The sequence below is a fragment of the Gorilla gorilla genome, chromosome 23 (assembly GCF_029281585.2).
Source record: "Gorilla gorilla gorilla isolate KB3781 chromosome 23, NHGRI_mGorGor1-v2.1_pri, whole genome shotgun sequence".
In the NCBI taxonomy this organism is placed as follows: domain Eukaryota; kingdom Metazoa; phylum Chordata; class Mammalia; order Primates; family Hominidae; genus Gorilla; species Gorilla gorilla.
Window position 1 is genome coordinate 47,577,025 of NC_086018.1, and position 14,705 is coordinate 47,591,729.

The 14,705-nt window shown below is 52.1% G+C and overlaps 2 long non-coding RNA genes across 2 annotated transcripts; both read right to left on the minus strand.

The window, feature by feature from the left end:
* Nucleotides 1-2,848: 2,848 nt before the first annotated feature.
* On the minus strand, nt 2,849-4,398 carry LOC129529468 (uncharacterized). Its single transcript, XR_008674974.2, has 2 exons — nt 4,081-4,398; nt 2,849-3,241 (listed from the first exon to the last, which is right to left on the minus strand). It is a non-coding gene; the product is annotated as an uncharacterized lncRNA (long non-coding RNA).
* Nucleotides 4,399-9,579: 5,181 nt separating this feature from the next.
* LOC134758163 (uncharacterized) lies at nt 9,580-14,449 on the minus strand. Its single transcript, XR_010133118.1, has 3 exons — nt 14,304-14,449; nt 10,159-10,232; nt 9,580-10,007 (listed from the first exon to the last, which is right to left on the minus strand). It is a non-coding gene; the product is annotated as an uncharacterized lncRNA (long non-coding RNA).
* Between the last annotated feature and the right edge of the window lie 256 nt (nt 14,450-14,705).

The window sequence follows — 14,705 nt, forward strand, 5'->3', positions numbered from 1 at the left end:
ACAGCTCACAAAATGTCAAATGCTGTTTGTTGTAATGAACCAAATAATTTATAAATGTCAAAAGTAAGGCTGTTTGTATCTATCACCTCTTAAAGGATTGATCAGGTATCAGATTTACACTTCTTTGGATATGCACTTTTTTCCTTTCCTGAATTTCTTGGTATAAATTAAATAACAGCAATTGATATTAAAATTCAATGATGATTCCTCAGTACTTCTTAGGGTCAAGACATGTAGAGGACAAAGAGTCAGGGAATGAGATGGCTCCAGGGGCATCTGGACCTACGTTGTGATATACACAGAAGTGTTTGCAAAGATTAAGGTGCACGTGTTCCTTAGGATCTCAGTGTCAGCAGCTTCACCCAGGAGCCCATGTGGCTGAGGAGACCTGGACACTTATGTGCACGCACAAGCACACAAACATGCACACAGACGCACAAACATGCACAGACACGCAAACATGAAGACACACAAATATGCACACAGATGCACAAACATGCACAGACGCACAAACATGCACAAACATGCACATGAACAAATATGCACACAGATGCACAAACATGCACAGATGCACAAACATGCAGACGCACAAATATGCACAGATGCACAAACATGCCCACAGATGCACAAATATGCACACAGATGCACAAACATGCACAGACACACAAACATGCACATAGATGCACAAACATGCAGACACACACACATGCACACAGACACACAAACATGCATAGACACACAAACATGCACAGATGCACAAACATGCACACAGATGCACAAACATGCAGACACACAAACATGCACACAGACGCACAAAGATGCACAAACATGCACACAGATGCACAAACAAGCAGATAGATGCACAAACATGCAGATACACAAACATGCACACAGATGCACAAACATGCAGAGAGACACAAACATGCACAGGCGCACAAACATGGACACAGATGCACAAACATGCACACAGATGCACAAACATGCACACAGACATACGCCTGCGCATGGGCACATGCACACACATGCACAGACACGTGCACATGTGCAGCTGTGTGCATGCATCTGTGCACATGAACAGACACACAGAACAGAGCGAGGTACACGTGGGCCTGCAAGGATGCTGACCTGTGCACATACGAGCACAGACGTGCAGATCTGTAAACAAGCAAGGCCACTGCCTGACATAGTGTCACTCCCAAACCTCAGTGGGAGCAGTCTGTGGTCCTTGTGGTCTGCATGTCCACATTTACTCGAGAACTTGCTGCAGAGCCATTCCACCTCCACGAGATTGGCCCTCCTTTCGCGAGAACGAAGTGATCCTTGAAGCTGGAGCAAGATGACCCTAGACAAGCTGCGCAGCCCAGTCTGCCCTCCACAGTGAGAATTTCTTGCCTGAGATTGTGGCTGCCCCACAGGTGGTATGCAAGGAGCAGGGAGTTTGACGATGGCTTTGCCTGCCATGAAAGGGAGAATCTCAGACTACAAAGGAAAACCAGCGCCTCTGGAAGTAGGACCTGGCTCCAGCCTGTGAGAGGGGCTGGCCACCCTCCCCAGAACACAGCAGCTGAAATGCCATACCCTCCTTTGATGCCTGGGGTGGGATCAATACCACCCTTCCCCTCCCCTCTCCCAGCCACCTCTCTCCAAGGGAGCAGCATGGTGGCCTACAGATCTCCTGCTGCTCAGCCTCCCCCTCCACCTGGGCAGGTGAGTCCGGGGCAGGGGGAGTAGGAGGCAGTGTGACACCTGGGCAGGTGAGTCTGGGGCGGGGGGAGTAGGAGGCACTGTGACACCTGGGCAGGTGAGTCTGGGCGGGGAGAGTAGGAGGCCTTGTGACACCTGAGCAGGTGAGTCTGGGACGGGGGAGTAGGAGGCCCTGTGACACCTGAGCAGGTGAGTCTGTGCGGGGGGCACGTAGGAGGCACTGTGACACCTGGGCAGGTGAGGCTGTGGGGGGGCATGTAGGAGGCCCTGTGACACCTGGGCAGGTGAGTCCGGAGGGGGGAGTAGGAGGCCCTGTGACACCTGGGCAGGTGAGTCCGGAGGGGGGAGTAGGAGGCCCTGTGACACCTGGGCAGGTGAGTCCGGAGGGGGGAGTAGGAGGCCCTGTGACACCTGGGCAGGTGAGTCCGGAGGGGGGAGTAGGAGGCCCTGTGACACCTGGGCAGGTGAGTCCGGAGGGGGGAGTAGGAGGCCCTGTGACACCTGGGCTGGTGAGTCCGGAGGGGGGAGTAGGAGGCCCTGTGACACCTGGGCAGGTGAGTCCGGAGGGTGGAGTAGGAGGCCCTGTGACACCTGGGCAGGTGAATCCGGAGGGGGGTGTAGGAGGCTGTGTGACACCTGGACAAGTGAGTCCAGAGCAGGTGGGGGAGGCCCTGGGCCTTGGGCCACAGCTCACTCTGACCCTTCTTTGTTACGAAGGGAGTTGCCACCGTGATCTCTCATGGCCCGTGCTTGGGGGTGGGCACAGGGCTGGCATGCCCCCCCTCCTGAGTACCGACAGCCGAACTCTGCAGATTTCACCAGGACACCACGGGCTCCTTAGAACCCACATGTGGGGCCTCTGCGGGACAGAGGCTGGCCTCCTTCCTCACTAAGCAACTCAGAGAAAGTCAAAGCAAAGGCCATCCTCACGTTAAGTATCTTATCCTAGTGTTCATGCATGCTTGGGTTTGAATCCCATCCTCATCACCAAATATGTACATTTAAAAATTATAAATTTAGAAAGCAGACTTTGCTTTTCATAAAGAATATCATCTGTGAGGTGGCTTTTTTGACAGGCTGCGAAGCGTAGCCTCTGGCTGAAGTCAGAGTTGGTGCTTCGAAGGAGGGGAGGGTGAAACAGGGCTTTATGTTGAATGGTTGGTCAAGGATACGTATGTAACAGGTTACAGGAGTTATGAATATTCATGATGGGGGAGTCACACACATGCGTGGTAAGCAAACATGCATATTCCACACATCCCTTGTCATTTGCAGGTGGAGACATAACATTTAAATGCATTATATTAGGCCCTGTAGGTCAAAAGGCAAGGGGGACACGACGGCCCTCAGGGTGCAGCCTCTGTAAACTGGCCAGATCCAGTCATGTCTGCGTCTCCTACCAGAAGAAAGTTACTGCAATCAGCCTCTTGACCAGTCAAAGCTGTAGCCATGGCTGGCAGAGCAGGGGAGTCCATCACTGTCTGATGGTTCATGAGCTGGAATTGTTTCATATTGTGTAAGTCCTGTGATTGTTGAGCTGTTAGAGAAAAAGGAAAAAATAAAACCTTGTGGCAGTCGAAACACAGTTTGTTTTTTCAGCTTAGGGGTACATGACCTAACCCTTGTCTGACCTGGCCTTAGACTCTGTTCATAGCTTGGTATCCTATGGCCACAAGGCTCCGTTCTGCTGGTTGTCTGATCTCTATTTTAACACAAATGCTGCTCCGTTGCTGTCTATACCAGGAGGCATGTCTGACCTCTTGTCTCATTATGGCTGGGAACTCAGTTTTTGAGGTTCCTCTGGGATCCCCTTGGTCAAGTCAGGGTCTGTTCAGTCTGTTGGGGGGCTTAGGATTTTATTTTTAGTTCTCAATGTGAAGACATTTTATCCTAATTTTTCATATCCAGTGCTTTAATGAAATAAAGGGCCACAAGGAAGGTGGCTGTGCCCATGCACCTGCAGACACATCCACCAGATGCCCCTGGCAGCTCCTGGAGGAGCCCATGCTTGGCGACATTGGGTCTGTGTCAGCCCAGCACGGACATCCCTAGCTGGCGCATGGAGCAGGCCCACTCTGCATCTGGGCACAGAGGCCATCAGTCCTGACCCACAATTATCTTGATTTCATATTGATGAGGAAGGAGGGCGAAGGCCAGTGGTATATGAGCAAGAGACGGCACAACAGGCAAACACAGAAAGTCGGTCTGTCCCAGGTCCCACTTCCTCCTCCCAGGCTCACTGCATTGGCCTGACCCTGGCTGAGCCTGCAAGCCCTGCACCCACCCCTGCTTGTGGATGGAGGGCATCTGGATGGGCCCGTGTAGTCAGCTCCCCATGGCTGAACTGCACCCAGAGCAGGGGGAGGCCAAGTGCACCTGTTACTCTCCACGAGCGGCTGATAGAAGAGAACACCCTGCTTCCCGTCCTGTCTCTGGAGGACCTGCTAGAAACTCGTTAGGAAAGCATCGTGCATCAGATGAGCGTCGAGTCCATGGGGAGCAGGGCACCGCAGAGGAAGCACAGTCTGGCCACAGCATGGCCCGCGTGAAGAATCAGGAGCCGGCAAAGTTCCTAGTGAAGGCAGCCAGAGGGGAGCAGCAGCCACACACATCTGATATTAGACCTTCTCCTCTGGGCCTTTCTCCCCTGCATGGGGAACACGACTCTCTGCTATGAAGAAGACATTTTGTGCTCGTGTTCTGCACCAGCTCAAACTCTGAAGGAGAAAATACTGGGTGAAAGCAAGCCAGCAACCGAAGCTCTAACAGATTTCAGGAGACAGAGGAGTACGGGCGCTCCAGGCAGGGGCAGCCCTGGCTGTCTGTTTCTAATCCATGCCAACTTTCAGGCCCTGCCATCCCCACAGCCTCCGAGCGGGCAACAATCAGCCCTCCCTGCCTCCACCTGCCGCCCTACCCAACCCCGGCACACTGTGCTCTTCCTCCAACAGGGAACTGAAGCCCCACATCTTTCCAGAGCTTCCCAGACTTGGACACACATCCTGGCTCTCCTCTGAAGCCCTGCAAGATGTATCGAGCCTGCCAGCCAAAGATGACCACAGAGAGCCTCTCCATAGGTGTACAGACTGAATCGTGCCCCCAAAAGATGTTAAAGTCCCAACCCCCAGTACTGCGACTGTGGCCTGACTTGGAAGTAGGGTCTCCTCTTCGAAGATGATAGTGTTAAGGTGGAGTTATCAGGGTGGGCCCCCACCCATCACTGGAAATCCCATCCGAGGGGAGATGTGGTCACAGGCAGGACACACACAGAGGGGAGGCCATGTGACAGCCCTTGGCCGTCCACAAGCCAAGGAGGGAAGCCCCAAGAGAAAGCCACCTCCAGAACAGCGAGAAAATCAGTCTCCGTTGTTTAAGCCACGCAGTCTGTGGCCTCTTGTTGTGGCCACCCCGGGAAGCCAATGGAGCTGGAGTTCAGCATGAGTGAAGTTCACGTGTCCCCATCTCTGCGCCTCTCTCCCCGACCCAGGCGCGTCCCCATCTCTGCGCCTCTCTCCCCCACCCAGGCGCATCCCCATCTCTGCGCCTCTCTCCCCCACCCAGGCCTATCCCCATCTCTGCCCCTCTCTCCCCCACCCAGGCGTGTCCCCATCTCTGCGCCTCTCTCCCCCACCCAGGTGTGTCTCTATCTCTGTGCCTCTCTCCCTTACTCGGGCTTAAGTTCCTTGCAGGTAGCAAACCTGTGACATTCATGTGTGATTGATCACTTCTGTGTCTAGTACCAGACCCAAGCATGCAGACTCTGATTTCACAGTTTACCTATGGATCATGTAACCCATAATCAAGGCTGTGTTCACCGACACGGGCTCATAAGTACCACTCCCCAAAGTGGGACTCTTGAGCAAACTCACGGTCTGCCCCCCACGCCCATGACTCTGGGCCTGGATGAGATCATGGGTCAGGGAACCAAGGGGGTTTTAGTCTTTGTGGGGTGGAGCACCCCGACCGCCCAAAGTGCAGGTGTGACCTGTCTTTAAAATTCTGCCTAAAGATTACACAAATTCTACGTAATTAGCAAAAACAGAAGACGGAAACATGTAGCCACCACCAGGAACTCTGCTCCTGCAACAGATGAAGTTTCCACGTTCACCTGGGATCTCCCCGCCCCCGTTCAGGTAAAAATTCACATTCTGCAGCCACAGTCACAGCAAAGGAGCAAAGGAGCAAATATTTTCTGGTTTGGCGTTTGTTTTGCATGAGTCCTGTTTTATTTGTCATTAAGCAATGGTTGCCAGTGACAGAGTCCAGCTGACACCAGCTTCAGCCTTGAAGAGACAGGTGTGGGCTCTGAAGCAAAGTGCAGCAGATGAAGCTGGGCTCCAGGCCAACTGCCCAGGGTCCCTCGCCGTGCTGTGTAGTGGGTCCCACCCCGGCCCCTTCTCCACGCAGCCGTAACGGTGGCCAGCATCCTCCAGGCCATCTGTCACCGACTCTAACACAGGCAGAGGCCTCTGGCAGGGGCCCAAGAGGACTGCATCTCCCTGCAGGTAGCCAGGGAAGGCTTCCCTGGAAAGCAGACCCTTGAGAGTGGACAAGGGCCGGTCACAGGTGGGAGAAGAGGATGGCACCGTAGGCATGCTGACCATGGAAGCATCCTGGAGGGAGCAGGAGGCAGAACCCATGGGATTTGGAAGTCAAATGAGTGGGGAGAGAGAGGGGTGGACTAAGGCACGTGGTCCGGTACTGATCACAGTGAGCCCGAGACACCCTGGAACACCCAGGAGGGCTCCTGCAGGTGCCGTCTCCAGATTCTGGAGCTGTGGAGGGTGTTGGAGCAGCCGAAGGACCAGGAGGACTCACGGAGGACGCGCTGCCCCACCCCCTCCCACTGCCCACTTCTCTTAAGCCCTTCAACTGATACAGATGCTGGCCCTTTAACACGCTTTGTAAAAGCTTCACCCAGCCCATTTGTGACATTATTTTAGGTGTGAGAGTTGTCTTTGGCCCAAAGGTTGAAATGTTTATATAGTTAAATGAATCTTTTCTTCATTACTTGGAAGCTTAAAAATGTGTCCATCCTACATAGATGCAAAACCTGCAGCATCTTGGAGATTTGTTTTCCAGAACGTCGTACACATTATAACCTCACGTGTCGCTAGTTCATTCCCGTAGCACGCGGCGACACCTCACTCCACCTCGGGTCCTGCCTCTTCCAGAGCCTTGGAGTCCTCTGTGGGACCCTCTGCCCCGGCCAGCAGAGCGGAGGACCAGGCGGAGGGAGTTGGGGGAGTGAGGCTGAAGGGGGTGAGTGTCCCCTACACCCAGACCCCATGGCCTGGGGCTAACAGTAAAAAGTTGGCGACACCGTGCTCCCAGCCACCACATCTGCACCCGAGGGAGCGAAGGCCCTGAGCCGCAGGGACCATGGAGCAGCCATCTGGCTCTGTGTCTGATGCTAAGGTGCATGTGGCCACGCCCACAGGTCCCACGGCCCTCATGCTGATGACTCTGGAGCTGTTTTGCCACCGTCACCCCCTGCACTTCCCTCTTTTGTTAAGTTCTCTTATTTGTGACTTAGGAAGCAACATCTTACATTTCTCTATACTCGCCTCAGCAGCAAACATGTTTTGGCCTCTGTTATTACCTTATTTCTGATAACTTAATTTTCTTGACAAGCTTAATAGTATTTGTAAGAAGACACCCCACCCAACCTTCCCAGGCACTGGGAACACACAGAGGAGCTGGAACGCGGCGTTCTCTGTCTTCACGATACTCTCCGTCCTTGGCAGCATCTTCATTAGCCTGCCTGTGGCCGCACCAAGCGCCAGCACAGCTGGCCTGTCCCCACAGGAGTCCCCGTGTGACTGCACAACCCCATCTGCCCGGTCACCGTCGCACCCCGCTCAGCGTGACATTTAACAAGGTATGTAGGGTCAGGCAGGTTAAATGTGAGAAAACTAATTTGTATAACAGCAAGCAGCAACTATAGGCACACACATGCTTAAAAGATGTCTTCTATTGTATTAAGTTAACAGATTTTCATAATCACATAGAGTGGAGCAAGATGATTGAGTTAAAGGATTTACTTAGGAGCCTGGAAGGGATGTTAGTACATCTCTGTGATAATTAAGGGACTGCTAATCTCTTAACCTCTGCAATAAGATATGCTTCATTATTCTTTAAATTGTAGCTGACACATAGTATACCTGAAGCACCAATTTAATTCCTTTCTTCCTCTATTTTTAATTTGGTCTCTCCCCCCAGCCATGAGGTACCCACGCAAGCAGAAGCAGTAATTTACCTGCCGGCCTTTCGCTGGTGCGAAGAACATTTCATTTTGCTAACGATATTTGCTGTTTGATAGAGCTCCTCAAGGTAAACTTCTCAAAACACCAAGTCCTTATAATCCTCAACTTATCTTCCAGACAGAAGCCAGGGGTAATTGTCTGGCTTCGTGGCAGTTTTCCAGCCCTGTGTATTGCTGTTACCAAATTACAGGAACCAAATGGACTTCTAAAGAAAATGTTGATGATGGCCCCCAGTGCACTGCAACATCAACCCGGCGCTGGGCGTTCGCGGCGTTAATGGAGCTGCACAGCCCTGAGGAGCTGCCAGACAGGGCCGGGACCACAGGGACTGCAGGGCAAAAGCTTTGCAGGCTCAATCTTCCTTTGGTTTAAATTTTCATCCTCATTTTTTGCTGTCACGATTTGATATGCACCTTCCAAAGGACCAAAGAAGGCCTGTGCCAAAGTGAGGGGAAGTGGGATAGGACACTCAGGCCTGCATGTGAGGCTTTCCCAGTGTTTGTAAAGAATGGAATTGAGGTCTGGCCCTTTAAGGAAAAGACCCTGAGGGGGATTTTGAGCAGAGACCAGCTCAGACACAGGTGGCCAGGGAGCCCCAGGAGGGTGGGCAGAGGCCGAGGGAGCCCCAGGAGGGTAGGCAGGTGCCGTTGGAGCCCCGGAAGGGTGGACAGGGGCAAAGGGCACCCCCGGGAGGGGAGGCAGGGGCCGAGGGAGCCCCCGGGAGGATGGGCAAGGGGCTGAGGGAATCCCCAGAGGTTGAGCAGGGGCCTTGGGAACCCCAGAAAGGTGGGCAGGGGGCTGAGGGAATCCCCGGAGGTTGAGCAGGGCCCATGGGGGCCCCGGGAGGGTGGGCAGGGGCCGAGGGAGCCCCGAGAGTAGGCACGGGGCTGAGCGAGCCCCAGGAGAGGGACAAGGGCCATGGCAGCAGGAGCATCCTTCAGGTTAGGAACAAGACCGCAGCCTCAGGAAGCCAGGCCAGGGCAGTGAACAACTGCGTGATTGGGAGTTTGAGCCTAATTACAGGACTGGAGACGGGAGAAGGCTACAAGGCAGCTAACGGGTTTTCCTGTTAGGTTTCTACAAATCCAAAAAAAGTCATCTTAGCATAAAGATTCCTGAGTTTACAGATTTAAGTCAGAGGAAGAACAGGACTGGGTCATCATGAGACTCTTGGATTAGTTTGCAGGAAACTGTATCTGCTTGCAAATGGGCAAACAAAATACAAGAACAAAAATCATACTGTATTAACCTAAGAATCTGGACACATCTACCACAGACTCCTTATTTCTGAGAATCTAGTAAAAGAAAAGTTTCTTTATAGAAAGATGGTCACTACGTCTTTTTAATGCCTGGCGGAAGCCCTCAGTGCCCCCTGCAGACGCGAGGAGGAAACCCCAGGCCATCCCTTCATGAGTGAGAAAGTGGTTAAAACATGGCCTGGAAGACCAGGCTATAGGGAGACGTCAAAGAAAACCAGAGCTGGGCAGTAGTCGAAGCAGTAAAAGCAGATTTTACTCAGCCCTTCCTGAATAGGGGGAGAGAGACCGGATTCAGCTCTGAAGACAGCAGGAATAAGGGGATCACAGCCAAGGAGCAGCGTGGGGGCAGGGGACGGGAAATTACCAAGACAAAACACCACGCTCAGAGGGTTCTGGTGAAACCAACCTAACAGGATTCTTGCTGAAGTGAGGGTATCACCCGGGGACGGCGGGGTCTCCTGACCAGTTATCTAGGTGGGGGTTCTTGCCAAAAGCAGACAAGGCAGAGACAACCACAGAAGTCCAAAAGTTGAGGTCTCATTGAAAAGTTCAGGGGGGCTGCGTGGAGTTTCTCAAGGAGAGAATCTCTGTCAGGAATCAAATCCCTGGACTCACAGTTAGCAAGTGTTTCTACAGCAGGCTCCACGAGCGGGGCCTCCTCTTCACTGCAGAGTCCCTGCCGTGATGGCCTTTATGCTCCTGCTAGCAAGGACATTAACAGGGTGGGAGGCGAGGGGAGACCTCAGTGCTGGTTTCCATGCGGAGGCAGAGGCAGCTCCTTGGTGACAGGATGTTAAGTAAAGACATTCCTGAAGAAGACTTCTAACAGAGTAAACACTGGGGCAGATGAGAGAGAAGTGTGAGTTTAATGTCTGGTTCTCATGTAAGATATTTTTAAAATCCCTTTGATCTAAACTTTTAAAGGATACTTTTCCCTGGATCTACAGGGCCATCTGTTTCTTCTTTCAGTTCTATGGAGTTTCCTTTAATAAGCATTTATTACCTTTTAAATAAAAACAACCAGTTATATACTTTAAGTCAGACCAAAATGTTTACATGCCATAATTCATATCATTTCACAATTAAATAGGATTAAAAATGGCCCAATTATCAGATTCTGACCAGATGATCCTTCTCCCTGCGGCCCCAGCATATCATTTCACAATAGGATTAAAAATGACCCAATTAGCTGGGCACAGTGGCTCACGTCTGTAATATCAGCACTTTGGGAGGCCGAGGCGGGTGGATCACTTGAACTCAGGAGTTCGAGACCAGCCTGACCAATATGGAGAAACCCCATCTCTACTAAAAATACAAAATGAGCTGGGCATGGTGGTGCACACCTGTAATCCCAGCTACTCAGGAGGCTGAGGCAGGAGAATCGCTTGAACCCGGGAGGAGGAGGTTGCGGTGAGCAGAGATTGCGCCATTGCACTCCAGCCCGGCCAACAAGAGCAAAACTCTGTCTCAAAAAAATAAAAATAAATAAAAAATAAAATAAAATGAAAATGACCCGATTATCAGATTCTGACAGATGACCCCTTCCCCCCCGGCCGCATCAGTCAGAAGGTCTGCGGAGAGGAAACAGAATAGAGGGTGGTATGAAAAGAGAACAGCCAAGCACGTGAGAAAAGGAATGAAATGTATCAGCCCACAGATTCAAGAAATTCAGTCAATCTCAAACTCGATTAACATACAGAAAACTAATGTTTATTTCCATCATAATAAAACTGCTGAAAACAAAAGGAAATCAGTACAATCTTAAAAACAGAAAAAGAACCAGTTTGGGCAATGTAGTGAGACCCTGTCTCTCCTGCAAAAAAAAAAAATTTTTTTTAATTAGCCAGGCATGGTGGCGCACGCCTGTGATCCCAGCTACTCGTGGAAGAGGAATCACTTGAGCCTGGAAAGTCAAGACCACAGTGACCCATGGTGGCGCCATGGCACTCCAGCCTGCCTGACACAGCTGAGAACCTGTCTCAAAACACAAGCAAACAAACAACACGGTTCACAAAGGCGACAAAAAGGCTTCTCAAAAACTTACCAGGTGAATATAAAGTTGATCAATTCTTATTTATATTCACTTATAAGGTGAATACAAATTTGACCAATTCTTATCTGAAATATTAAAATGAGACAGAAATATCCTTAGACCAGCTAAAAATTTGTGACATTATCAAAAACAAGCAAACACAGAAGAAGACAACTGAATCGATGTGGAACCTCCGACGGAGCCGGAATTGCTCTGTCATGTGAGCAATGTAAATTTGATAAACATAGATTTTAGTTAAATATACCATTAGGCAAATTGATAATTAAGCCAATTAGTTTTAGGTGATTTGACAGTTAGTGATTTGGCTCCAAGTGATCTGGCTTAATCCCAGCAGGAGGAGATCCAGAAAGACAGGCTGGGAGGTTATGGAAGACAAAGGTGGGGAGGGCCCTTCTCAGGGGGTTCTGAGAGTTGCACCCCCACAGGGCTGAGGAGAAGAGTTGCGGCCTTTCTCCAGGTGGCTGTGGTATTGAGATCCTGCAGTCAGGCAGCACAGAGTCTGGACAAGCAACACAGAGAATGCAGAGGACTTGCCATTCCTCCTGCCCCCTACCCTCCATCATGATGTGATAGCCGGACCCACCAAATGGAGCCCCAGCACTGCCGGCTCTTCAGAACTCCAACACCATGGGACCCCTACAAGCCACCCTGGGTATGGTGCCACCCTCTCACGACTGCCTAAGCCAGCTTTCTCCCAGGGCAGCAAAACGAGGACACTATCCCCACCCTGCTCAATTATGTGTTTAAGTCTTTGGACAATTGAGGGTTGATGGAGACACATCCCAGTTCATCTTCTCTTCGTTTCCATCATTAGCTTCTGTATGTGCCTGCCGGGACTCCAGTGACAAAGCACCACAGGCCAGGTGGCTTAACAGCAGCCATGCATTTTCTTACAGTTTTGGAGGCCAGAAATCCAAGATGAAGGTGTTGGCAGGGCTGGTTTCTCCCGAGGCCTCTCTCCTTGGCTTCTCACTGTGTCTTCCCTCTGCCTTTTCCCCAGACGAGAGCCCCACTGGTGTCTCTTCCTCTTCATGTAAAGACATCAGTCCCATCAGATCAGAGCCCAGCCCTAGTGACCTTATTTAACCTCAATTATCTCCTACAGAGCCCAACCTTAGTGACCTTATTTAACCTCAATTATCTCCTAAACGCCCCATTTTCAAGTATAGTCACATTGGGGCTGAGGGCTTCAGCATATTAATCTGGGAAGGAACACAATTCACCCTCTAGCAACTTCCCACACCTGCTGTCCTTCCAGTCTCTGCAGAGGAAATCTCCATCCTTTCACCAGGTAGTCCCAGCCTCCAATCCTGGCACACCCGCAAAATGAAGAAGAGACCTGCCAAGGGAGAAACTCAGAAATGGAAAAGAAAACAGAACTGGACTGTATAAAATTCAGTGGTGTGTGTACCTCTTAATAGCACTCTGGCTAGCAATTTTCAACTATGTTTCCTAAGATTAAAACCATCATTTGGAATGGATCCCATTCCCAATCTAATGTAAAACAAATACCGATAAAACGCCTGGTGAGATAAAGTAGATTATCTTGATTCCAACGGCAACTGCAACTGCTTATGGTCCTTTCAAACACACTCCCCTCGCGAACACACATTATCTCTCTGACCTTCATCCTCTTGTTTACTGATGGCAGTTGGAAGATGACCAGTTGGAGTTAATTTTCCATTTTTAATTTGCTTGTCAAGTTTTATGCCATTCTGTCGGTAAAATACTCCAATATTGCTAAAATAAAACCTACTGAAACTGTGATTGCCTAAATCAGATACTAAAGTAAGGCCTTTGGGTTTTACGATACAGTAAAATGCAAATTGGGACTCGTTTATGCAATGAAGTGAATGTTTCCCTACTCTTCCTCTGGAAGAAAGAGCTGGCCCCCATCTGCGTGCTGCCCTCAGCCTGGCGTCCTGACCTCCAGCCACCTCAAGCATAGCAGAACTACCGTCTGTATTTTAGGATGTTGGTGGTGGGCTGCTGTCTACCCCAGCCCAGCGGTAAGAAAGGGCAGGAGGACCACAGAGCCACGCTGGATAAACAAAGATGTTCCTCTGGGTCTCCCGGGTGCCTTCCTTCCTGCTGCTTTCCCTCCTGCATCAGAGAGGAGCTCAATGCTAAATGTTTATGGGCTTCTCACACTTCATTTGATGGAACAAGGAACTTCATGATGGGCCAAGGGAATTCTAGCTTATTTGAGTTTGGGGCTTATATAAGCCATTATGTAAGTCACCAGCTCATGTCCTGTAGAAACTGCACGTTTTCCCCAGGCTGCCTTCAGCTTCACAGACAAAGCCAGGGTAGAAACAGGGTCTGAGGGAAATTCACGAAAAGCCAGGATAGGTGGTCTGCTGGGTGAGGAGTCAGGCGCGGAGTAATGGGGCCATCACAGGAGCGTCACAGTTTCCTGTTTGCTCCCCACTCCTGGTGGAAGCCGGCTCCAGTGGAGGATCAACGGCACCTGCAGCTGCAGGTTCTTGGAGCGCACTCTTAGGTGGCACCGGGTCTCACATCTGCCCTCGCACGTGCGCAGACGCTCTGCCTGGGCCAGGAATGGCCTGGGCCGGCCCCTCCAGGCCAGCTGCCTCTCCACTCATTCAGAGTGTCTTCCCTCCTGACAGAAGTCATGCATTTACCGTTACAGCAGATTCAGCAGTCAGAACAGTCCATCACGCCGCCCTTCATCCCACTCCTCCGAGATGACCTCCGTATAGGGTCAGGAGCCCGGCCGCTTCCTCCCGGCTCCTTAGCCCCGAACCCGGCCTCACTCCTCAGCTGCGCACTTGGGGAGCGAATGCGCAGTCCCTGGGCGGCTCCAGTCCACCCAGGTCACAGGCTGACGCGCGATCCTTAGGGGTGAGAAGGGGGTGACTGGGGCAGCGGAGAAAGCGGAGACGGAGACAGGGTGTGCCCACGGCGCGGGCACCGGGAGGTCCAGCCTGCGAGGCACGTGGCCTGCCCAGCTGCGGACGGGCGCGGCCCCACCACAGCCCACAGCCAAGTCCGCCTCACCTGCAGCTCCCGCGCAGAGCAGCCGGATCCATGGCGGCCCTGGGGGTGTGGAGCGGGGAGCAGGCCGCTGCCTCCCGAGGGCCCCGGGCTGTGAGTACGCACCCACGGAGCCCTCGGGGGCAATCACCGCAGCCTCCTCCTCGTCCTCTCCGCGGGCTCCCGGCCCAGCCCCTAAGGCCACCAGGCCCGAGGCCTGGCTGCCCAGCGAGGGGAGGGCGGCTCCTGGGCACCTTCTTCCCGTCGTCCATCGCGGGTGCACGCGACGACTCTAGCCCCATCCCCTTCCCGTCACCTTTTCTGCTCGCGCTGGGACTTCCGCTCAGGGCCTCAGACGCCGGGGCCTGCTGTTCACGCCGGGGTGGGCCGCTGGCTGTGTCCGCCTGAGCTGAGGTCTATAGCCCA